The 23,379-nt window shown below is 38.2% G+C and overlaps 1 protein-coding gene across 1 annotated transcript in view; it reads left to right on the top strand.

Moving 5' to 3' along the window:
* Positions 1 to 14,487: 14,487 nt before the first annotated feature.
* JMJD1C (jumonji domain containing 1C) overlaps positions 14,488 to 23,379 on the top strand; it is a 110,529-nt gene continuing 101,637 nt past the window's right edge. The window contains exon 1 of the mRNA XM_026851745.1: positions 14,488 to 14,647. The gene's annotated coding sequence lies outside the window, so the exon portion shown is untranslated. The remainder of the gene's footprint in view (positions 14,648 to 23,379) is intronic.

The raw sequence follows: 23,379 nt of genomic DNA, 5'->3' as shown, positions 1-23,379 counted from the left end.
ACACACATTAGCGGGGAAATCTTTGCCCTTTGCTCTCAGTGCTCAAGAACACTTAATTTTTCCAGTGCTGTGGAACTTGTAAGGTATGTTTCTTTATTTTTGTGATTCCCATGAATTCATGCCAAAATTCCTTGGCAGCATGTTTTGGTATCTAATAATCTATGGACCAAATCATACTACTTTTTGTTGGATATATGCAATATTCTGATCCCTTCTTAGGAGTGAAATTAGAAAAGCTCTCGTTGCCTGTGTGTAGTGTATTTCATGTTACTTCTGGATCTTGTTTTTTAGCCTTTATCTCCTGATAGAAACACAAGTTAGTGGGAGACAGTAGCAACTCTCACTGATTCCCTGGGTGAGTTAAATGTTTATTGCTATCTGGTTCATCAGTGATCTCCTTCCCATCTAAGAGAGAGGCTTAAGAACGGGTTTTAGCTGTGGCATTCTGTTCTCCCTCTTATTTTCCTGTAGTGACTGGGGAATAATGCATGGGGGAAAAACATGCCTCCCCTCCCCCTGTTAGTTTTCATACATACACTGAAGAAAAATAACGGTATATGCATTTATCTGCGGTGTTGAGAACATCATTTATTCAGAGTATAGTGCAGTTGCATGATTGCCGGCCTTGGCTATGCGTAATACTTTGAATAGATCGTGATATGTGAGGTATTTGTCTCACAGTGAAATAAATGTATCAAGCTGTGAGAAAATCAGTAATGAACATTATGTTCAAAAGTATTTATTTTGTAATTTTTTTAAATTTATTGCAGTATTAGTGTTTGACAGTAGAGGACAGACATCTGTCTGGCATTTTTGTCTTGGATGCTAAGTGAAGTTTCACAAGAGTGAGGATTGTTCCTTTCTCATTCACAGTCAGTTTACTGCAGCACAAAATACATTATATATACAATTTACAAGGAAATGAGAATGATTGTTAGAAATCACATCCAGATTTTAAGTAGGCCGTACAGTGAAGCAGAAGGCATTTGGTAAAGGAAGGTAGAAATCTTAGTTGTCATTCCCTGATTTGCTCTGAAAACAAGTTCACTTTATCATTATCAGTGTACTTCACTTATCTTACACCACTAAGTGTTCTGCAGCTGGTGACTCTTTCAGTCAAAAATATCTTTTTATAGTGTGTTCATTTTCCTGAAGGGAACATTTGTGTCCGTTAACTTGAAGAGTAATTTTATTGCTCATTCCCAAGGGGAATGGGAACAAGTATGATGTGAGTATGCTCTCTCTTCTCTTACACTGATTTATCATAGTACAATAGAATTGTCTAATGCACATTCACACAGGGAAGGCTGTGGTTGCTTGAGTTACCTCTGGAGGTCATAAAGGCCCTACTTAGTTACTTGAATATTTTTACAGAAGTCTTATCTCTCTTCGGTATAACTGAAACAGTAGGTGCACACTCTCTTGCAGTTCCTGGGTTTTTTTTGTTTTCAAGCTGTTTCCTCATTCAGAAGACTTGAAGTTGATTAGTTGTGTTAATATTTGTTAGAAAAAAGAACTCATGTTGATACATTTCCTCAAAGAATCTGATTAAAATCGAAGTTACCAGAATTACAAGGAGCTCCTTATAAAATAAACTTGTAAATGCAGAATGACTGCTGAAAATTGGAGGGATTTTTTTGTGTATAGCGGTGTTTGGATCAGGGGATGCATAAAACTATATCTTAATTTTAAATCAGCAAGATGATAGTGGGGAAATAAAGGAGATAAAGGAGGAGATGAAGAGTACCAGTCCTCGTATTTGTACTTTAGGCTTCACATTTTAATTGTTCAATTCCATAAAAGATTTAAGTAACTTCTATAAATACCAGAGTCAGTGCAGTAGATACATTTATGAAATGTATCCTTTCTAGCATTAAAAGCTGTCTTGGACATGCAGCAAACCGTATATTTTTTTTTTTTTTTCTTCCAGAAACTTGCACAGATGGTGAGCAAATTATGTACAGTTCTGAATTAATGCTTTTTTATTCTCTGCAGCATGCATTTTGAACTGCAGGGAGGAATTTTTTTTTATTATTCCTAGGCACAGCCCTTATAGTTACAGCCTGTAAAATCATTGTGCAAAAAGAAACTTTCTTTTAATTTTTCATCATCATCTTTAAAATGCTATTTTTTTCCCCAAATACTATCCTTGCTGTTGTTACAGGGAATGTTTGAGTTTTTCACTAGTAAGTTACCCAGAGATAGCTAATGCAGTAATTAAGGTTATTTATTTGGTTCATTAGACAGCTTTTGATGTATACTCATTGCCAGTGTTTTGTTCTTATGTCTTTACATCTGGGTTTAAGCATTAAGGGTTTGATTGTGTTTTCTGTTGGATCTATTGTTCTTTGGTGTTATCAATGGATCTATTGTTCTTCCTTAAAAAGATATTTGCAATAAATTACTAGGAGAGCAGAAAATGCATAACATTACATAGCATTCACTTCTTTGTTTCAGTTGCACTACATTGGAGATTTCTAAGACAATTTCTAATTAGAAAGAAAATATGCTGTAAGCTTTTTTTTTTAATGTCATGCTATTAAGATAAAAATCATAAACATTTCTTTGTAGTTTGGAGAGTTGTGGTACTGAAATAAATTAGTTAATACTTAGGATATAAAAGGTTGAATGACCTTCTTCACATTCTTGAAAAATTTTGTTGCAGGTGAAAAAATAATTTTAGATGAGAGCACAGAAGTGTATCTTGTGAAAAACACCAGTAGACAAACATGTTGAGAGTTTTCGTGTACATATCATAAATGATTTTTTTAACTGCTTTCTACCCCTATATTCCTGAAGCTTTTATGCATCAATACTTCTCTTTATTTGTAGCAGTCCTTCCTGCAGTGCAGCAGCAGCACCAAAGTGGACAGTAGTTCAGAGGAGCCGGTCGTCTTTGTATTCCTGTGATCCAGCTTGGTTTGTAGTGTCACACCTCAGTTGGACCTGAAAACCCACTGACATTTAGTATCCATGTAAACATATAATCTCCATTGCCGAAGAATTTCTGGTCCAGACTGGCAGCAGTGGGTTGGTGATTGTATTCCTGTTCTAGGGTACGGGTACTAAAACAGTGATTGCGACTTATCTGCTATCATGAACAAAGTGCAGAAACTCCCAGTTCAGTACCAGTTGTAGAAATACATTGGCAAAAGGTAAGTATTCGGTTAAGATGCAACCAGTTGTCTGTGCACACTACTAATGAGTCTTCATTCTTATGTAAAACATCTCCTTAAGACTGTGAAATGGAAGAGATGACTGCCTAAATTAATTATGGTGCTGCTGTCTGTTTTTATAGTTGAGATATTATTCATAGAGTTGTAATTTCCGATATCTGTGACTGAGGAGTGGCTGTATGGCAAAGAGGACGTTGAGAACGTGGATTAAGACAGTCAGAAAACCCAGGAAGCTCTGGCTACGTTCCTCCTGCTCCCAAAATGCTACTTAGTTTTGGCAGGATGTTTCCTGATGTTTTCTTTGCTCACATGTGCCACTGCTCCTGGTCTTACTCTCCTCTGGCCTTTCAGTAATACTTAGAGATATCTTAGTTCAGAGTTAGCATGAACCTTGATCCTAGTTTGTGCACATTTATGCACTGGTGTACTATGAACTGTAATGACCCAGTTCTTCTCTATAAAGTCTAGCCTTCCAGTTTAGTATCAAGCAGAAAAGTAAAGGAAGATCGTATGCACCTGAAAATTTTTAATTCTGTGAAGCTTTAGCCTGTGAGTACAGATTATTTTTTTCTCAAATGCTGCAGCTAATCCATAGGAAAGAAGCAGACTTCTGTGAAGTTTTGTTTATGAACCCTTTGTTAGCAGGTGTCTCCAAGCTTCTAGCTACGTCAGAAAGGTTATATGAGCGTCTATTTTTGAATGGGTGCTGACTCTCCAGTATGAAGGACTAGGCAAAGATCAACAATGTGAAGGAAGCAGAGATGTAGTTTTGAAAGATGACTTGCAGAGGAGAGGAAACTCCAAGGCTGGAATGGTAACAAGAAACAGTCTCTGACTACAACGACAGAAGAGTAGTTTGGTTTTGTGAGATAGACCTGAATATAATCACAGCACTAAAAGAGAAGAGTTAAGAATTCAGATTTACAAAAATAAAAATTTAACACAAGAGCAAAAATGAAATACTTTTGTGTCTTAGCTAGGAAGAATTTAAAACCTGCCTTTATTATACTGCTTAGAGGTGATTTCGGGAGGACTAGCTGAAACAGTTTGCAGACTGTGGTTATAGATAGCATGTTAAGTGGAGGAAAGAGTACAGCAAGTTACTATTAAGACAGTAAAATGTTCTTCTCTGATAAGAAATAAAGCTTTAACAGAATTGGTAATGGTACAGTAACTTCCCTGCTCAAATATTCTAGTCATCTTAAGAAGGAAAAAACATCTGGAAAACATCTTCCAACATTTTAGTGAATGATCAATGAAGTAGATAAGTATTTCACTAATTTTCTTGTACCTTTTAGGATTCTTGTCTTGATACTTTTGAAGATACAAAAATTTGTTTCTGTTCTGTGATCTACTTGATGAAGTTTGCTTGGTTCACTTGTTGCTTAAGGTTAATCATCTTGGCTTTAAGAGCAAATATTGTATTTTGTCAGAACACAGAAAATGACCATTTTGTAGTTAATAATAATTTATAGAAAACACAATATAGTGTCTCTTTTAGGTTGATGAACTTTTCTCTTGGTTTCTTAATTACTCTTTTAATATTTCTCTATGGTTCTCTTAATTTCTGTAAGTTGACCAAAGAACAGCAATGAATTGTGTGAGGTTGCCTGATGGTATTCCTGCTGTTGGTACAAACTAGGCCTTGCGAAAATGTGTCTCATACAAATAAAATTTGCTGATGAGCTGCTCTGGTGTTGTCTGTCACTATGCTAAAGCTTTGCTGATGTCTTTTTGTTATCTCTGGCTTGATCTGACAAAAAAGAAAATTGTTTGTGAGTCCGCTCCTGGTTTGTTTGGCCTGCTGTCCGGAGAATGGTGTGGACACACAGAGCAGCTCAGAGGCTCTTTTTTTTTTTTTTCCCCCTAGTCTGGATTTCAAGGTAGGGGTCTCAAAAATTCAACTCAAAACCTTGTTTTTTTTTTTTTTTTTTTAAATGGTCTTTTTTGTTTGACCTCAAAGGCAAATTTGCTGTCGAAAAGTAGGTGTTCATTCAGGCTGTGTTTTTGGGAGGACATGGCTTTGCTTACCAATATACAAACCAGTTCGAACCTCGGTCTGGACAGATATTGACAAATACTTCTAGGCCCAGGTCTAATCTAGGGGTTAGTCCTTTGAACCTTGGAAAGATGACTGTTCTGGTTCCTCACCTACTGAAGATAGTTAATGGGATTGTCTTGGTAGAAATGGGGAAAGCCCTGTGCTTTTAGCACTTCTGTTGATTCCCTCTATCAGTGATTCAGGTTTGGGCTATTCAGCTGGAGTGAGGCATCAGGAGAAGTCATGTAATCATCATAGCTTTCTGCTTAGCTCCTGGTCATCTCCTTAAGTTCCAGCTCCGTGTTCAGACTGTCAGGATAACTGAAGTTTCCCAGACTTCCCAAGTTTGCCTGTTTCCCCATGAGTGACTTGACAGCCATACCTTGTTAGCTAAAGCTACAGCCAGGGGATTTGGTGACGTTTCCTTCCTTAAGAGATAGATTTCTGTTTGTAGTTACCTCGGATTTTGGAGATGAGGAACTATAGCAAATCATGAATTCTAATTAGGCAGTAACCTATTCCTTTCATCACCCACTTAATTCAGTCTCCTGTAGTGCTTTTTGTCTGCTGACAACCTGCTAGACAAACTTTATCTTCAGTAACAAGCCATTACACTGTAAAAAGTGACTGAAAGCCATTAACATTTAACAGCTAATAATTAGTATTTTAAAAGGTCTTATCTCCATTCAGTTGGGTTTTAGTCAGATCTTCAGATATGAGATATACAGTTTAAAAGCAGGATAATTTTTTTGAATTTTGATTTAGCAACAGTTTATTAAATGATAGGTATTGGTCTTTGCAGTGTGACATCAAAAATGTGCATATATGCACATATGAATTGCCTTTAATGAGCCATATAAATAGTTTTTTGTTTTTTATTTACCTTATCTAAAATCATAATTATCTGAATAGAACACAAAATTTCCTCTTTCTAAATTGAGTGTATAGGCTTTCTATGGTATGTATGCTTCTTGACAATTGTTTTTACAAATTAACATTTAGAAAATTAGGTATCGTAAGAAAAGTTTTCTGTGTAGTGTGATGGCAAAGAGAATTGCAAAGATTTTTTTTCCAAGCCTGAAGGACCAGGGATTTCTTGTGTAATAGGTGTATTTTAACTAGTTGCTGCTATGATTTAATAGTTTATGCTTTCTTAAATTTGTGTCACTTATATTTCTTATTTTGGGTGAGTAATTCACTGTATTCTTGGCATCCTAAACATTTTAAAATGGGGCTACCTGACTTTGGTTTCTTCGTAAGTCCAGTACAGTCATGGTTTAATTTCTGGTTTGCATGTCACTTCGCTTTGCTGTTCAGGTCTGAATTTGGAAAAAGGTTTGCAAAACAGATGAGTCAAATATTTTAAATACCTAAATGGTTCAAATAGCTTTTAAAATAAAATTTGGCACTCCTGCGTATTATCATTGTAGAGGGGAGAAGTCTTTTTTTTGAGAAATTAATTTAAAAATCTAAATTGCATGCAAGAAGTATGGTGGTTTTTTTCTTGCAACTCAATGTAGTTCATATTTTCTCCCTTTAGCTTTCTCTTCAGAATATGATTTTAAATTGAGAGATGAAAGACACGTGCGTGTTTTAAATGTTCTTCTCTGTTTTTCAAGGATGGTATCGGGGCATCCAAGTAGGATGCTTTTTTATTCTGTTGTCTTCCCTGCAATCTTAGTTTGTACTCTACGTGATGTGCCTGGTTGCTTAGCAATCCAAGCTGCAGACTGCAGCAGTCTGTTGCAAGAGTACTGGTATTTTTCTTCAGCTTTGCAACCATTTTTCTCTGCGTTTTTCTTCAAGAGCTACTTTGTTGTCAGTGTTCAAACATGTATTTCAGGGAGGGCAGAATTAGGGTTTCAAAATTAATCATAAACTGTATGTGGTGATCATTTCTATGTTTATTGCTCCATAATGTATCTTGAGACTACTGTGTTTGCTTGGAATAAATAATTGTTTTTATTTGAAGGCTTCTGTGTTTGCAGGATTTTTATGTTTTAAACCTTGATATAAGGAAGATGTCTTGAAAATTCATGTTTATTGAAGCATGTATTTGCTACATCTGGTCCTGTTCCTTCTTGCACATAGCATATATTTGACATGTCTTCCAGCAAGTGTGTATCTCTGGTTTAGTCAGAAGGCTGTTGAGAGAGCAGGGTTGTTCTCATTATTCTTCCACATATGAAGTGTATTGAGCAATGTTGGCAGTTAAAGTACTGCCTCAGCTTGAGTGTGTCTGTCACTGTGTGTCTCGTGCAAGGATATAAGCTCTATTTAGTTTTACAAATTTTGAGCAGATGATTCCGAGACGGCAGATTTTATTTTTTCCTCAGTAATGAGAGTAGTGGGTTTGGAGGGCTTGTGTCTCTGCCTCCGAGGAGTTGTAGCTGGATGCTGTTACGGAGGGTCTTTCAGTGGTTTGCAAGAAGTAAGTATTGGTCCATTCCTGCTGGACAGACCCAGAACCATTGCACCACCAAAAAAAAAAAAAAAAGTTTCCTGGGAATTCTGTAACAACAGTCTTGATTCCCTGCAGATAATGAACCAGCCTCTTTTTGTGTACTTCAGTCTCCCAGGTTGTAACTGAGGGCTGCTTCTGGGATAATATGCCTATTCCGTTTTCCTTTGAATAAACAGAGAATTTAAGTCTTGAGAATAATGAGTGTGATGTGTCATAGTAGTAGGGTGTGTCAGAGGATATTTAATCTTTGAGTTGTCCTTTGACTTCTACACCTCATCTGAAAGTAGCATTACTCTCTCCATTTAAGAGAAAATAAAATTTTCTGCCATTAAATTTTTGTTACTACTTGAAACCTCCACAAATAAAACAGATTTGCAGATTTGAACATTTGTCCCCAAAATTTCATATTTTTTCTTTAAGTGCTGAAATCTCATAAAATAACCAACACTATTAATTTGCCCCATCTTCTAAGGTGCTTTCAGTGTTCTTTCCACTAAAACATGTATCTGATTCCACATCTGCTTTTCTAGCACTCGAGAGTTAAGATTCGGAACTCTGTGTTTTTTGAGGCAAGCTATTATGTTCGTTAAACGGTAGAAGAGTTCTAAAAGTCTGATTAATAAATATATACCAGTTTTGTCAAGAAGATTTTCAGGTCTTCTAAAGACTTACTGTGGCATTGTGGGTGTCTACTCACCCCTGCTAAAAAATACACAGTACATTTAGTATTTCTTTGTCGAAAGTAAGTACTTTATTGTTTACAAATGTAAGTGAAATTTTTATACTGAAGAATTAATATGTTTAATTTGCAGTAAAAACACTGGCTATTTTTAAGAAATCATGGAGGCAATAAACCCTGTCTTTTAATCCTAAAAGATTTGCTAGTTTAGCACCAATCTATTGCCATTATTCCAGGTGTTTCAGGTGTTTTTAGGATGTATGGACTGATGACAATGTATTTTCAAATACTCTTTTTTTTCCTGTACTGTTTTACTTGAAGAGTTTGTAAAATGCAAATGGGTAATATTACCATGTATAAAGGAAAAAGTATGATGAATCTTTTAAGAGTTCTTTTTAATGTGGAGTGACTATGAAATGCTAATATGAAGGTTTGGGGGAATTTGGTAGCACAGAACAACATTGCAAGTCCTTCATTAAACAAAAAAACCCTATTGTTGTCTTTGGTTGCAATTTCACTCCTTTTCCATGTGGAAGTGGGTAGTACTTGTATAACACAGTAATAATTTTACTGGGTTAAGCTGTTGTGCTTTATAGTAAATTGTACTTTTATTGCATTTGATTAGTTAAACGTATATTTAGTAAGACCTGACTGCTGGGTAATGCCATTTTCATCAAAGAAACAATCTGTAGAACCTAAGAAAGCAACGATACTGGGAACAGGATGGGGAGACTAAATTTTTGTAAAAAACTCTTGTTGACTCCATTCCCTGTGTACTTGCAACTAGCTTTAGTTTTTCAGTTAGGTATTTGGCAATTGCATCCATCTCAATGAGTAGATGAAATTTTCCAGAGCCTAATGTAATTTGTTTTAATTTTCAACGACACACAAAGTTAAAAAAGCCCACCAGAGCTAAGCAAGCTGTTGGAGTTGTGTGGAGTTGAAACGTTCAGGAACCTTCCTGCCACTTTTAAACCTGCATCGCTGCCAGCGGTGATTCCGTTTGGGATACCTGGACTCGCCACCTCCATCCACCTCTGCAGGCGGGAGGGGGAGGCACTGGCTGCTTACCTGGCTCCTTGGATTTTCTTTCCTGAAGGTAGATAGTTTTTGTCTCAAAACCAGGAAACTCTCAGCACCCTCTTTACTGCACCAAGAGTAAGCCTTTCTTAAGCATCCCATAAAATGTATGTGCCCCAGAAAGTGTGCAGGTTGCAGTTAGCACTGGAGAATAGGAGGGAAGAACTAATCTGGACTTCTGTTTTAATTTGCTAACTTGAGAAATTTGTCCTGACATCTTGTAAGGTAGTTGCTGATTCTCTTAGCTACTATGTGTATGTTGGAGGTATCAAACAATAATTTTTTTCCCCCCTCTGATGGTGCCATGAGTTCTAAAATAAACACCCCCCGTAAAATATTTTATTTATTGCCATTGAAATATATTTTTTTCTATTTGTGTGCTTTCAAGTAAACTTCTGCCAAATTACATACAAAGTTTACATCCTTGTATTTACCTTGACCTTCCATTACAGGGTTGCAAAATTAACTCTTGACAACTAGTTTTTGATGCTTGATTACATGCCAAGAGTTTTAGGTCTATTTTTTAGGTTGTGGAACTGAGACTTTTGAATTCCACAGATAATTTTTAGTACCTAAGTTTTGAGTTCTCAACTCTTATAAAGGGCATTTAAAGTATGTATGCATTATAATTGCACATAATGTAATATTCTGTCTCTTTTCACTTATTTTTATTATGATTGAAACCCAGTGGGATGTGCTTTGGGACTCACCTTGAAGTCAGTAGTCAAACTTGTGTTGTTGAAAGAGTATTCCATGTTATACAAAAGTAGAAGTTTTTAATAACGCAAAGAAAACACGTCTTAAGAAAGATGGCTTGGTCTTTTTCTAGAAATAAATATTTTGCGAACAATCTTTAGGTGATAAAGAGGAAACTGTACACTCCTCCCTTAGGAAAGAAGACAGAACTTGTCTTCTGTTAAATACAGATCAGGTGTGTGGATTATTTAAGCACACTGGGTTAGAAACTTAGTAAATAAATACTATACAGCACTCTGTTCTTGTTACTAGAGGTTACTTGGCCTTAAAATGATACAAATTTTTAGTGATTCTTATAGGTGTATTGCCTGGAGCTCTTGCCAGGGCAAACCTAACCTGAAGTCAGCCTCTGGATTGTTAATGCTATCGTTGTCTTTAGCCCTAACCAGCCCTCTGCTATACTGCGAGGGAGTTACAAACAGCATCCACCCACTCAGGTGGTTTCAAGGAAGTGGATGGTGCATGGAACATGCTTTTTTAGCATTATAAGTCAAATTTGCTGGAAGTCAACATAGCTTTCATGACATTTTTAAAGGTTTGGGAGTTTGTTTGGTCAGGAGTATTTATTTGGAGCAGAAGTGACTGTAAAACTCTGGATCACAGTGCTGCATGTAGAGAATTTCACCATGATTGTTGTGTTTTGGCTTTGAAGCAGCAATATTTTGTTGCAATTGTTTGGCTGAGTCCATTGGAAATTAATTTGTTGTCTTGCTTTACTTGGAAAAGCATGCTAAAAGCTTATGCTGCTTCCTGTTGGAAAATAGTAGTGAGTTACAAAATTAGCACATTAATGCCAATTATAAATATAATATCACCCCAGTGGGAATTTCTCCTTTTTATGCAAGTGAATGCATACGTGGTGAGAAGATTTCAGCCACTCTGGGAACACAAACTTCTGTATAGCTGACAAGACAAAGAAGCAAAATTTGGCTGAAAAAACTCAGTTTAGGGAGGCAAATGTAGAGTTTCTTGCTGTACAGAGTTTTGTCAGTGAAGCAAGAAATATTAAATATTTACAGCCTTTGCACTCCTTAGGGGGTCCAACTTTGGCTCTGCATTTTATTTTGTTGGCGTAGGTTGCTGGATTGCTTCCTTTCCTTCTCCTCCTCCTCTCCCCTTTTTACTCCCTTTCATAAATTGTGCTGCTTGGGATACTGCTCTTCTCTGTGCGGTAGGTCACTGTGCAGGGAAAGAGGAAGCCTGTGTTCTTCAGGGGCTTTATGGTTGCCTTAGAAAAATTCATAATGGATTTTCCTGATTTAAGTATTTCCTAGCAAAAAAGAGAATGGGGTGAAGGATTGGTCTCTTGTTTCGTCTGTGTTATTTCTGCCTTTCAGAAATGAACTTGGAGAAGCCAGCAGATAGTTAAGAGTCTTGGCATCAAAACCTGAATGTGGTGGAAGCTGGCAGAAGTAATTCCCAAGTAAGGTTGTGTGTGTATTGTACTAGAGGAGGAATATGGTGCCCTGGGCAATGGCAGACTGGCTCTGCGCCACGCTCCGTTCTCCGCTTTTCTTGGAACTGCTCCTTTGAAGATCTAATTATACGGTGCCAGGAGACTCTGCAGATAGCTCAGCAATAACTCCCACTGTCGTTGCACCGGATTTCGGTTTATTTGGGGTGCAAAACTTGCACACAAATACTAGATTGTATCATGGTTATCCACAAGTTTTGGCTAGTGTCCAGAAGATACAGTATGTCTCAGTGTGGTGGTTTCTAAAGTGCTAACTTGGGTTTAGACTTATCTGTGTTTTTCAAAAATGTTTATTCACTTGATTCCTCTTGCCTCCTATCTTTTAAAATTTACTGCTCTGTGAGGTCTAGTGCTTAACCTTTTACATACAGTTACAGACCACCCAATTAAAGTGTCTTTTCAGATATTGCAATAACATTATTTGACCAGTCCAGAATAATTGAGTGGAATTTGCAGGGGGAGGGGCCAGGAGAAAGGTGACTTTAGAGAATGATTTTTTGATTGTGCTGTCACTGAAGGTTGTCTTTCAGTTTTGACATTTGATCAATTGTAGAAAGTCTCTTTAGATGGGTTCAAAGTAGCTGCAAGTACACGATACTGCTGCTGAGACAGGGCGTGCTTTCCTGCCAGTGCTTTCAAGTATTGCTGTTTACTGTTAACTCTGTTTTGATTGTGACATTATTATTATGTAACTTTATTATGGATTTAAAAAATAATTTATATAAATTATTAAAAAGGGCTTTTTAGTGAAGGGTGTCAATTTACAAATTTTAGTTTTGAGTTTTTGCCGCGGTGATAGCTGTAATAACGAACAATTGAGGTGAGAGGATAATTTAATATACAAACTGTTCCTATAGGGCAGATTCTAATGCCACCACAAAGACTAGTAGTAGTTTACTGGTAGTTTCAGTGAGTTCAGTGGGTAAAGGGAAAACAGGCGAGTGGCAGAAATTCCATATGTTGAGGTGGTGGATCCACAGGGAAAGCTCTGCCTTCGGGAAATAAATAAGAGAAAGTATTTAATGCAGATAACTGTCCTGCACCCACTCTACTTTGACCCAGCAATTAAGACCTGGCAAGAAAGAAAATGAGGAGTAAGATGAGATCTGAGATAAAAGGTGGAAAGATCAGTTGACTGTGAAGATGATATTGGTGACAAGGAGCGTGCACGATGACAGGGACGGTCGGGTGTCAGTATTTGGTAAGGGGGTGGATGGAAAGGAGTCGGGGGAGCAGTGGCTGCAGTTACTCGGAGTAGTGAGCAGTTCGTGGAGGTTATGAGGAGGGCAAAGAGGGAAATAAATGGATAGACTGAGTGTAGCTTGACAGGGGAAGAAACTACTTTCTTCCATTTTGTATGGACAGGTTTTAAGAGAAGATGCAATAATGAGCTGTCATAGAAGAAAATAACTGCAGTAAGTTACCTGCTTAATATGATGTTTTGAAGAGGGAAGGGAAAAGGAAGGGAGTGCGTAGGAACAGAATGGGAGTAGTACGGGTTAAAAAGAGTATCTATGGGGGTGGGGAACTGGGATGATGAATTTTGATACGGGAGTGAGAAGAGATTTGATGCAAATTTAAGTTGTGTACACAGAAGGGAGAAGGACAAGATGAGGAGGAGCACTATGTAGTACACGTTTGGAAAGTGTGAGACAGAAAGTCTAGACGAGGAAGTATGTTGGAGGCCTAAAATTAACCAAAGTTAAAAAGACAAGAATATTTTAGTGACAGTGATTTAAGTCCTTAGAAGCAGATAGAGGAAGAAACTCCAGTTTCAGAAGTTCTTGGGTGTGGCTGAGAACTGAAATTCAGGAGGGTAGCAAAGCATCTTCTCCAGTTTTTGTGACAAGCGGTGAATATTTTTTATAACACGAGCTGTTTTTTCTTACATTTTTTTTCTCATAATTTGGGAAAGAAAACGATTGAGTTGTTGGTTTTGTGGTGTGGTTGTGGTTTTTTTTTTTTTTAATTCTGTAATTTTGAAATGTAATGGTTATAGCAGAGTTTGTGTTTGCTAATGCAGATAGCTTTTGGATAGTTTTTTGGCTCAGAGTTCCCTCTTCACTTTACAATAGAAGACAAAAGGTTTGGCATATTTAGCTTGGTGAATGCAGCTGAGGGGAGGGTATGGTGATTGTTCAAGAATGTGGTGGGAAGAACTGTATAACCTACAGGACAGGGGTGACCCAAGATCATATAATTGCAAAATGGCTCCAGATTATTTTAGCTGGAAACAGAAAGTGTGGGTTTCTTTATTTTCCCTCCAAAGGAGCAGGATTCCAGGACAGAAATGGCAAGTAACCGAGCTGCTTCTGTTGGATGCTGTGTGTTGGGCTTGCTTGTAGTAGCAGGGTCTGCAGGCTCAGGATGTTCTTTCTGATTCTGTTCCAAACGTCTTTTTTTCTTGTAACAGTGTTTCTGTGGTTGATTTGTACTATATGACGAGTATTTGAACTGTGAGAAATATTCTTATAACTTATTTACTGATACGTAAATGTCTATATGTATTACTTGAATGATACTAGTAAATACTTAGAGTTGCACTTTTGATTCGTGAGATGAGATACCCAATGTTAACTGTAATGTTTTAGCACATATATTCCTCCTTTCTTCAGTACAAATACAGTGCCAAGAAAAAAATTCTTCTGTGGTGCAGGAACTGATTATATAATTCCAATACCATAATAGTAAAATGGGTAATATTAAGCTTTTGCATTAAATTTTAAAACACGTTTTCCTAAGTACCTGCAGATGCACACATACTGTGTGTATGTTATAATGTATGTCCTTTCCTGTTCTTAAATTTCCCCAGGTGTATGTGGAATTTGATGACCTTGAATGGGAAAAGCGAGAATGGGTTAAAGTTTATGAAGATTTTGCAACCTTCTTGGTGGAGTACCAGCTGGTCTGGGCGAAAAGAAAGGACCCAAGCCAGACTCAGGGATCAAAGATCAAGCAAATTCAATGGCCTGCATTGGTAAGATACTTGAGCAATTGTATTCTCTGAGCTATTTTAATCTCTTTTCTGTCCTTCTTAGGAAACTGTCTAGGTTACTTAACTGGTGGTGGATTGTGGTGAGCAGGGAGGGGGAGGAGGGTAAAAAAAGGATAAGAAAATACTAATAAAGTGTGTTTGTGTTGAAAGGGTGGGAGTGATAGTAGTCACTCATCTTCCTTTTTGAATCAACTTAGAGCACTGTAAAACTGGTCTCTGAGTGACATAATAAATCTAATTTAGAACACTTTACATAGTCAGCACTTTACAAATACAACCTTATCAGCAACGCATCTTACTGCTCTGTGGAGGATTGAAACTAAGGTGAAAAATAAACCCTTAAGCCTGTGATACACTCAGCCCCCACAAAGAAGGTATCTAGAATTCAGGTCAGAGTTCAGCAAGATGAGAAAAGTGAGCAAAGATCAATAAAGTAAGTGATAATTGCCTGCCTGGTTTGAGATGATAATTGTGACTCTTCTTCTTTCTGAACTGATGCCCAAATATTAGAGCTGCTGAGAGAACTGCTAAGGAGGTTGTGTCTGGTTTTGACATGCCTTTAGATTTAGACCTGATGAATGCTAAAGATCTGATGAGATAACCTATTAAGCAATAAACATGTATTCCTTTTTTCTCCAAAGAAACTAGTAGTGCTGTCAGTCTTCAGGAGAGCCAAATAGATAGGAGATTTCAGGAACGGACTATGTTGGATATGTTTGCTTTCTAGAGAGTTGGGGCAGACTTCTCACAGACTGGCAGGTGAAAGGGAATTCCAAAAGGTCTGTCAAAAGGGTGAAGGGAGTTATTAGATATATTTGGTATTAAGCTTAGTATCTATAACTTAGGAATTTGTAGTCATAATGAATTTAGATAATGGGTGTGTTTTTTTCTCCAGACTTTAGCTGTATCTGTGTTTCATTTAAATATTCCCTTTGCATTCTCATCTCTGAGCACTTGATGGACTTTCTGAAATGCCGTTGCATGATTATTTTTCTGGAGCTGTGGTTGGAACAGGCATGCTGAAGGTTATGAAGCAGGCTGTTCAAGAAAGCTTAGTGGTGGAAGAGACACAGTTGTTTTAGGATGCACTTACTTCCTCTTCAGTTAATATTTCTACTTGACTCACCTTGTCAAACAAACCTCACATGTTTGTGCTAGTGTGCTTGGGGAAAATAGGCTAACTTTCTGGACATTCAGACTGTTTCATATATTTGCCTGTGCAGGCAGATTCTCTGTTTTGTGTTAGTATATCCTTGAGCAGAAGCTTTAGTTTTGAGGAGTCATGTCATTTGCTCTTTGAAGCCACCTATCTCTTCTTGACTGAGATAAGATTTTTCAAAAATCTGTTAGCAATTTGGAACTTAGTATCGAAGTACTCTTCTATTTTGCATGCTTTTAATCTCACTTTCTAGGGTAGAGATCCTTTTTGGGTTTAGGAGGAGTGTATTTTTAGAAAGTATTCTAGTCTGACTGCTGATCTTGTCCGCAAGTTAAAAGTAGGTCTTTGTTTGCTAATGTGTGAAAATGTTTGAGTTGCACCTTTCTCTCAGTAGAGACTTTTTCAAACTTGTGCTGGTCCAGCAGAAGGCAGAAACATTTTTTTTTCTTCTATCTTACCAATTTTTTAAATTCCTGTTTTAATGTTTATGTTCTTGAAGTAGCTGATAGGCATGAGAAGGAAGGCTTGCAAAAGAGCTGCCTCCTGCTTTTACAGTTAAAAAATTGAAATAATATAGTTCAAAGTGGGGCTCATATAGCTTCTTGGGTCACGGTTTCCAGATGTTAAAGATGACAAGTTCTCAGCATTTGTACTTGGCCAGCCTACAGATGTTCTAGCAATTGTTTTCTGAGTCAAACCCTCTAGTCATCCATTCCAGAAAACCCATACTTGATGGAAAGTGTGGATACAGGATATTAACTCCAGTTAGAGCAAATTCCTTCCATAGAGACCTCTCAAAGTTCTGCTCTGTATCAATAGCTGCACTAAGCATGCCAGGCCTTGGGGAACAAGGAGGGTTCTCAAATTGCCTTAATAATTTTAGATTTTGTTTCCAGTCTACCTGAACACTCTGGTGTAATGTAGTGGATGACCTTTATGAAGGTTTGGGTGTTTTTATTTGTCAAAACAAGACTTACTAAAAATGGGAAAGCAGTGGAAAAGGTGGTAAAAAAATTTAATTTGCCAAACAGCAATAGGAGTATCTGCACTTTTACGTGAAATCCTGAGTGTGGATGTGATAATGCATGCTTTTTGGAAAAGTTGAGTCTTGCTCTAGTTATTAAAGGAAAAGTCTGAATCTTTCCCATGCATGCAAACTATATTGAAAAGATCTTTCACTTCCTTGACTATCTTGTCCTCCTTTTAAATATCAAAATAAAAGTTCCAGGTACAGTTTTGCTTTGGATGCTAATAGATAGGCAACAAAGCATTGTTTAAGTAGATTTTATGTAGTAGTTCTACAGGATCTTTGCCTTTAGTGAAGTGCTTGTTTTAGATGGTTATCACCTTCTGTTCTGTTCTTCTTTGATGGACACACTCTGTATTTACTGTATGGTGTTCAAACCTCATCAGAAGACAAGGTCTGTAATTTCCTGTGGGTCTTTCTCTGGGCAGTCCTAGTCTGTCCTAGTGTTTGTGTGCTTCACGGTTACTCATTTCTTTCATTACTCCATTGTGTGCTACAATGTCATCTCCACTTCATAGATGAAATTGCTAGAATGCAAGTTGGTCACAAACGTTTGCTATTGTTAAATGTCTGCATGCCTGAGGTGTAGCTGTTACTGAAAGCATAGCACCCACTGATCTCATGTAGCTGTGCTTGAAGATCTTAGGTTCTTATGTCAGGTACTGTGAAAGTGAGGAAATGAGAAATACCACCTCGCTCTCCTTGTTTCAAAACTCAGTAACAGAGGAGGGTTAGATTATCCCCTGAATTCGGTTTCTCTCACGATGAGATTATTTTTTCTTTGAGTAGAGTTCCTGCCTCATTCATGCTAAAGGTGAAAAGTTGACTGTAAATGAGCCTGGAGGCCTGTTGGCAGCAGCATGCTTTATTGTATCAGGGTCACTCTGATGACGTTGACCAGATACCTGTTTCTGGGCTGCTGCGCAAGTCTGTGCCAGAGGGAGGAAGTGTAGGGCCTCAGCTTGTTCGTGCTGTAATCGAATGCTTTTCCTTCTTGTGAAATAATTTTTCTGGAAAGAGTAGAGAGCTTGACAGCCTAACTGTTTGGTGTAGCTGGAAATCACCCTGCGTGTGGGGTGTTTACAAGCATAGAAGAAAAGACTATCAAGAAGCATAAAGAAATGGCAGTGGTGATAAGTGATGTCAGCATCAATGAGCCTAGATATTAGCGAAGAGAATGTTGGGTAAACAGTCTGCTTGTTTACCTCAAGTAATGGAGATGCTTTACAGATGTCAGTGCAGAAGAAAACTTCTTGGCCAGAGGGATAGCATAGGAAAAAATAAAAGTATGGATTTTGAAAAATTAAGAAGTGTAGGTAGTGGAGGTGAGTGGTGTGATTTTCCACACTGAGGGAATAAGAAAAGTAGCCCAGATAAGGTGTTGAAATTGAAAGCATCGGCTTAGTTGGTTAAACAAGGGGGGTGTGTGAGACAAAGGTACAAAGAGGTAAGTGATGGGCTCAAAGTGGTGGGCTAGTAGAACTACCAGTACTTCAAAAATGAGCCAAAATAGTTTGGGTTTTTTTGGTGTGGGTTTTTTTTTTTTTTTTTTTTTTTTTAATTCCTTGGGAAACAATTTTGAAGTAACTGAATGGTGGACAAAAATTTTTGATCTGTGGGTGGATAAGAGTAGTTGCATTTTAGGGGGAGTGAATTTATGTCCCTGATGTAGAAGTAGTTTGGGTACTAGGATGTTAGAGATCAATGATAAAATCATGCCTATGATATGGCTCAGTCTTAGGAGTATGATCATATCCCCATAGAATCCAAGAAGGGAGATGGAAGTAAGTGTGTGTGCAGGGTGACAAATTGGAGCCAAGGTTTTAATGTGGACAGAACACACATTAAAATGCTTCTGTGAGCTGTCAGTTCAAATTTAATTACTATGTCTCTATTTGCATGTTAAAATACCTAGAAATAAAGGGTAGAGGGAGAAAAAGAGAGGACTAAGGGCAGAAGCTGCTAGAGATATTTTAGAGAATAATAGAATAATGTGGAAGAAACCACTAGAGACTAACTAGGAGCGGACACTATTGTAGAAACTTAGATAGCAGTTCACTTTTTTTAACAGTATCAACTTAATATGTTTTAAGGCATAGGAAGATATGGTCTGAGTGCCTCTTGTTAATAATTTTGTTTGGGAAGAGGATTTTTGAAACTTCAGTGATGCGTTGAAATGAAAATTTATCATTGAAGGCCTACAGACAGAAATGAAAGAAAGAAATTCAAGACAGACATATTAAGGGGCATGTACCATCATCTTGGAAAGAAAATGAGAGGAATGGTAATTGAAAAGGCAATTAAGATTAAAGGAGTTTAAGATGGATAGATATGGTAAGATTATACTTTCAGGAAAGAAGTTGGAAAGAAAAGGGTTCGAATTGGAGATAAGGAAAAGTGAATGCGTTGAATGGGAGCACACATGAGAAACTTCGGCACTTGCAACAAGAAAGGGACAATTGTAGGACAGGGAAAGGAAAAGTATGACCTGAATTTGGCCTTTTCCTTTTGGAAGAAACTGTCACTCTTGTTCAGGGTAGATGTCAAAGGAGAAAACACTTTGACTCAAGTCTAATGTGATGAAAACCAGGACTAGGTAATGGTACATTGGGCTGGCTGGGCCGAGCTGGTGCCGGGGCGAGTTCCATACAGGCACAGGTGATGGCTCAGGGGTTTCATGTGTTCTACTGAGTGTGGTTTGTTTTGTAAAGTATGTGTTGCTTATTGTTATACCTATGAATAAAGCAGTGCTGCTTGTGAATTCAGTATAAATGAATATATTGTAAATCAGAAGAATCCATACTAATTCTCTGTTTGAATATGGAGATAGTGCTTCACTAGCTTTACAATACTCACCTTGTCAAACCAACAGATTTGCCCTATGGTCTCAACTAATACAAAGGTCTGCAGTAACTCTACCACTCTTGGTTTGGTGCTGGCACACAGCAAGAACTGGTTCTCCTGCAGTGGTACGTTTCTGACGAGTGTATACATAGACAAAAACTAAAATGTGTTTCATGAGGAGATCCTGAATATGCTTGATTTCTAAGGTGGGTTAGCTGTAGGAAGCAACTCAATCTCTATCCTCTCCCACACTCCCCCAGTAAAAAAAAGAGTGTGTGTGTGTCTCTCTTGGAACAAGTGAAGTCATTGCTAAACCAGTGGCTTGAGAACAATCTTTCCTGGGACTCTGTCCAGGGCTCTGCAAGAATATAGAGATTTAGCCAGGCTTATAACAAAACCAGGGACAAAGAGTGGGTCTTCGTTGGCAACGACGAACTCTTTTCCACTGTGAGAATCTGGAGCTGATTTAGGGTGGACAGTGCCAGTGGCACCTGTGGGGCTGTGGGCTTTCAGTCTGAGCGTCATGCTAAGGAGGAGGTCGTCTTGCAGAAGAATGAGCTGAGGTTTGTTCTGGGTGGTACTGGATGCGTCTGTTCTGGTTCGATGGGAGCGAGCCCATATGTTCATGTGCTGAGTGCATGTCAGGGTACTTGGTGGTAGAGTAGAAGTGTTCATGGACACGTGGAGGATAGACTTGTCCTCTGACCTTATGTAGCCTTTCCCCCCTCCCTCCCGGCCCCTCTGTCCCAGCTGTCAGTTGCTGAGTCCTTTTGCTTGACCGCATTCTGCTTCAGCTGGCTTGATTGTGTTGGATTATAAAGCAAATACTTATAAAGTGCCAGTTTATTGGCATTTCTGTCACGATTAGAGAAGAAAGTGTACAGATTGAACAACAGGCTTCTATAGAGCTTCCAGAGATTCTTGAGACAAATCAAATTCTTTATTTTTGGCATGATGATGGGAAGTAGAACAGGTCCCTTGTTCATTGCTGTTTACACTGTGACGCACTACCACTTTTTCACTCTCTCAAGGATTTGTTTTCTTTCTTGTCTTGATGGTCTAATTTTAGCATTTCTGAGTAAGTTTCTCTTTTATATGTTGGTCCCATGGATCAGATTGATCCCCTTCAAAGTCAGGAGTTTCTGTAGATACTGCTAATGTTCCCCCTGCATATTCAGTTACTTCACTGCAGCCTGTTCTCCTCCCTCTGCACAATGAAAAATAGAGGTATACACTGCCAGATACTGTGATTAAATCCTCAGCAGACACTCAAAATACTCTAGCAGTAAGAAGAAATAAGTTCACAAAGGATTACTGTGTATATGGAAAGCAAGGCAGAGAGAAGACTAGTCTCCTGAGCCCAAAAAATAAGTGAAAACTGAGGATATTTCAAATTTGAGGGGAGGAAGTGCTATAGCTTCCAGGGAAAACAATGAAAAACTTAGAGTGGATTTTTTTTTTTTTTTATCTTCTCTATTCCCTGCATCAGAATTCTAGTACTTGTGTACCTTCCTAATCTGGGGTAAAGATGAGATATATACAACAGAGGAGAAACTGCTTGGAAACTGTCAGCTTCTTGGAAAAGATTTAAGATACTTTGGAGCTTGAGGAAGAGAAAATTTAAGTAACTGACTCAGCAGAGCATAAATGACCTGATTTTTGCGGCATTGTGAAAGACAGTAACATGCAGAAACAGCACTTGGAGATGGTTCAAAGATTACTTTGCTGGAGAGTATGTTACTGTAATATTCCCACAGAACATAAATGTCTCAAGCAGTACCACATCCCGCCTGTGTACTTTGGCACTTGCTTTTTTTAAACTACTGCTTACTGGGAGCCACTGCTCTCCACACAGCGTTCCAAGCAGAGGCCATTACCTTCCCAGGACATGCCCCAAATGAACAACAATAAACTCAAATCTGCCTCCCCAAATGCTCCGTTGTGCAATAGTGGTGTTGCCTTATGGATTCCCACTCTGACAATGCGTGGTGGAGTGGGAAGCCTCCCTGCAGTGCTGGCTTGTATGTGGCTCTGGTGCTTTCTGTGCGCTTCACTGCATTGTTTGTTCTAGAGTTCTCTTGTCTCAAGGTGTTGGCTAATGGCAAGCTTGTACTTAATTTTTGTGCTTTAATTTCTTTTTGTTAAACTTGCATTTCTAAGCACTGGAGACCTTCCTTTTTTTTATTTGAAAGGATTTAGTTTTGTAAAAGCATGTTTCCGTATGTAAAATACATAAAATGTTTCTTATAGCTAAGTATTATGCTAAGAATTGTTTTTAATTTCAAATTCATTTACAGGAGTGCTAGAATTCCAGAGAAAACAGAGTATTTTCTGGACTTTAGCCTTAAAATAACAGTAAGCACAAGTAATTTTGATCATATGGGCCTGGGAGTTGCCATTTTGGTGGCTGCTCTAGAGAAAGCTGCTTTAGTATGTCACAACATCCTGGAGGTCTCTGTACTTCAGGTTCTTTCCTGCTGGTAAAGATTTTCTTGTTCTCCAAGGATTACGCAAATGAAATGCTAGATATTGTTTAGCGTTCTTCAGCTGCACCACTGAGCAGTACTCCCAGCTGAGCCTGCCTCTGTCACTGGCACCTGTTCACAAGACAGACAGCAATGAAATGCTGGTAATGACTTGGATGTGTTTCTGTAAAGGATAGACATAAAGCTTCTCCAGGTTCTGTATTCAAGCTAGGTGGTTGAAGCAGAGCAGAGCAGCCGCAGTTGCAGGGAGCACAGTGCAGGCTAACTGCTTGCATATTGACTTTATAACTGGTGCTGAAGCCTGTATTGGTTCAGTATATGCTTATACTCCTTTGATACCCTTGCCAAGTAGATCAAAGTTAGTGTAGGCGTATCTGAACTGCATTCACGCTTTCAGCTTCAGTGTTGACCTACTCCACAGCTTCATCAGGTGTAAAAGCGAAGAGCTACGCTGGGTCCTCTGAAATTGACTGGCAAGTCCTAAGTCTTTATTTCTTTTTCATAGCATTTATAAGAGTTTTCCATCTGTGCTGAAGAAAACAAATTGCTTGGTAGGTCTCTAGATTGTCTGGACTTCTTCAATGAACTAGAAGGATCAGCTCAACTTTGGAGATACAGTGGTGAGCAGAATATAGGCATGTGGCTGCAGTTGGTTATTTCATCATGGTATTTTGGAAGTTCCACTTTTCAGAGCTTGGGATTTGGAAAATGACACTTCCTGCAGTGCTTTTTGTGTATCTCCATCAGTGTGGTCACTCATGGTCCATTTGTTGCTCTTTATATAAATTATGACTTAAAATATAAATATATACATTTTATATATGTGTATATATGTGTGGGTATGTATTTATGTGTGTGTATTTATATGTATATAGAGATCCACACAAATATACTACTTTTTAATTTTTTTTTTTAATATATGAAAGAAATCTCCTGACCTCTGTCTTTTGAGAGGCCATGCAGTAAGGGAAGGATGTCAGTGTCGTACTTGTCCTCCATCCAAATAGTGCCTGTCCAGAATGAGGAAAGCTGTGCCAGAAGACTTCCATCCACAAGCAACTGCTTGGTGTTTTTCTTGTGATGGTGGGGAGGAGCAGCTGGGCTTTACACCTGTCAAATCCACTTGGCAGCTAATTTCAAATGCCACCCACTGTTAAAATCTCCACTGCTGCTTCTGTGCATTAATGACTTCTCAGCT

Source organism: Athene cunicularia (assembly GCF_003259725.1).
Source record: "Athene cunicularia isolate RWA chromosome 6 unlocalized genomic scaffold, athCun1 chr6_part2, whole genome shotgun sequence".
Taxonomy (NCBI): domain Eukaryota; kingdom Metazoa; phylum Chordata; class Aves; order Strigiformes; family Strigidae; genus Athene; species Athene cunicularia.
Note: the sequence above shows the minus strand (reverse complement) of the source record. Positions and strands in the feature narration are given on the sequence as shown.